This window comes from Hippocampus comes, unplaced genomic scaffold, assembly GCF_001891065.2.
Source record: "Hippocampus comes isolate QL1 unplaced genomic scaffold, H_comes_QL1_v1.1 scaffold112, whole genome shotgun sequence".
NCBI lineage: Eukaryota > Metazoa > Chordata > Actinopteri > Syngnathiformes > Syngnathidae > Hippocampus > Hippocampus comes.
In genome coordinates, this window is record NW_017805841.1 from 2708484 (window position 1) to 2711713 (window position 3230).

Here is a 3230-nt window from a genome sequence, read left to right on the forward strand (position 1 = left end):
GGGCAGCTGGGGTTTCATCTCTACCGCTGTGAAGGCCTCCTCCCATTCGATGATATCTGATTGTGCTTTATTTACTCTTTTGTGGAACTTGACTATAGCCTGAATTCATTTTTTGTATACATTTGTACACTATTTACTGTATAAAAGAGAGAAATAACAGAGAGGGTTAAAAATGTTTATAACATGGTGTTGATAATTGTGCAAATATATTCACAATAAAAGTGTTGTATTGTTATGGCTATTTTGACCTTTTGTTTAAATTGTTGACAGCACCTCACGACACATCACTTTTGATGTTGATACGCTTTGTTTCACAATTCCCCTTGAAACTTGGCAAATTACTTCTAATCTTTATCTTCGTCTCAAAAGTGGTACTGATTTCAAATCGAAAAGGGATAAAATGGCACCTTTGACAGGAAATATGCTGCAGTGATTTACATTACAGTGCATTTACATTGCAGTGGTTTACAAACCTGAATTTCTCGGGTGATACCCTCCAATACCCGTCTGGTCCTACCGCTTGATAAGCCACGGCGCTGAAACAGTTAATAGCTTGTATTGAAATAATTGTGCCCTCAAAGCAGTACAACGAAAGAAAAGTGTTCTGTAAATCTTGATCCTTGGCGTATTTCAACATGAGCATGTCATAGAACTGAAAAGTAACGAGGATATCTGGGAAATGTTTGATATTGTCAAGGAAATGCACGATCTCCCCTTATATGAATACACTTTATTTTAACAAACATTCTTTGTCGAGACACGTAGACCTCAACCTTGCACCTCCTCGCACTCCTTCCTAATCCTGTTATTCATCAGCCGTCTTGTTTTGGCTTCACCGCGGTGGTGTTTACTGCCATGTCAATCTAAGCATCGGCTGGGCCGCAGCTCGAAGGCCTGTTATCTCCGACACCGTTTGTTTCTTTTGGAGATGTGTGAAGACAGGGAGGTCTCTGTTCGTTTGCTCTAAAGTGATCATCTCGAAGGCAGCTCGTAAGGGGATACCCTTGTAAACGGCCAATGAGGTCGTAGCCTATAACATGCCTGACTTAAGGGGTTACAGACGCGGGGAAAGCCGCGACAGTGGTGGGTCTTGCAGATCATCCTCGTTTGGGATACCAAATTTAAAGACAAACGGTGCGTTATGTCTTGCACAAATGCAATGTATCCTCCACTTGATGATGATACGGTCTTCAGGTTTGGGTCAACGGAACAATCATGATTGCTCAGAACGTGCGACTGCAGTTGATATCTGATCAAAGCCACCAGAAACTTCCTTTTAAAAGGAGAAAAATCTTCTTCAAAGATGGGGAGCAGTGCAACGCCCCAAATAAGTACCAGAATTGATAAGACACAAACATAAGAAAAGGTTCCAAAAAAATTTGTATTGGCTCGTGAGCACTCGAATCAGAGAGTGCAAACGGATGGATGGATGACATTTCCTCGACTGCGCATCGGGATGATGTGTGGATGACTCAACTTTAGACATTTGACATCGAATTTACCTTGCACTGCTTTAGATAGCAAACAAGTCGAGACAGGTTAAACACAAACCTAAATAAAATGAACCCGAAATAAATATATCAGTTATTTTCTTAAGAAAATATCCGCTCAAAGAACCAGAGAGAAAAAAGAAAGATCAAATTCTTTTCAATGATTCAGGCGCTTCACACTCAACTGTTTGCCAGTGCTAGTTTTTGCTGTCCACTTTTCTTGTAGCAGTGCACTTGGAAAATGCAATTTTTGTGTCATCTGAGCTCATTCAGTTGACAAAGTATCAAAGTGTGAAGTGCTCCAAAAGCAAAAGTGAAAGGAAAAAAATTGCACTTGCAGTAATGAGCTCTGAGTGACCAGGTAAAAGGTTGCATCATAGAGGTTTTCTGTTTTGTTGCTTGTTCAGGTAAGTGGGGCCAGAATACTGCTTGAGGTCACGCTCTGAGGAAAGACGATAATAAATTTCATCAGGGAGATATGTGAGATTTTTGTCTTGATTCCAGTTCTTACAATAACATTTCACTTTGCGTAAGTGTGTTTGTGTGTACAAGTGTGAGCGTGTAAGTGTGGTTTTCTAAATTAGAAAGAATGACCAAATACAGATTGGCAAGTGAACCCAAACATATGATAAATAACAAAAAAACATGAGGACATTTCTTGGTCATGATAACTATCATGACCACAGTTACATTTTCACTTCCAGTATGATGCACTTAGTGTAAAAGGTGGGTGCATCAATAACTCTTGCCAGTCTGTCACTCGTCACACCACACTCTGGCGGCAGTAAACCACATAAGTGGCCACAGCGCCACATGACACAGATAGAGCGGACCCTTTGGTTAACGGATTACCCGCAGTGGCTCCTGAGCCACGGCTGCTCCTAAGTTTGACGTTTCTTGTATTTTACTTCTCCCTTAAGCCTATTAAAAATGCATCCACAACATGCTGTACTATTTGATGAATAGTCTTTTTTTTTTGTTTATCCAGTAAGATACTGTTCTAACATCAGAAATTTAGAGCAATCCATACTTTTATGCTGTTAAATACAGTATTCAATTGCTCTTGTTAATTGACCGATTTAACTGTTAATTCACTGGAGATAAATATTTAACAGTATTTTACAACCATCATTTTGAAAAAGTAAGACATTGTTGTAAATTCACGGTAAATTTACAGAAATTCATGAAAGCATGTACTTGCATGTCGCAATTCGCTTTGTCCTTGACACATACACTCAGGGCATGCCAGCACCCATTCTCACTCCCTTTCGCACCTGTTGTCGACTTGGTCTTCAAGAAGCTAGTATATTTGTTTTTAGAATGTGGAAGGAAGTACTGGGGTGGCTCGGTGGTCCAGTGGGTAGCGCGTCAACTTCACAGTGCAGAGGTGCGGGGTTCGATTCGGGCTCCTGCCTCCCTATGTGGAGTTTGCATGTTCTCCACGGGCCTGTGTGGGTTTTCTCCGGGTACTCCGGTTTCCTCCTACATAACAAAAACATGCATGACAGGTTAATGGGACACTCTAAATTGTCCCTTTCTGTGAGTATGAGCGTGGATGGTTGTTTGTCTGTGTGTGAGTGTGCCCTGTAATTGGTTGGCAACCGGTTCAGGGTGTCCCCTGCCTACTGCCCGAATATGGCTGGGATAGGCTCCAGCAACTCCCCCCCCCCCACCCTTGTGAGGATAGAGCAGATTGGAAAATGGATGGATGGATGGATGGATGGATGGAAGTACCTGGAG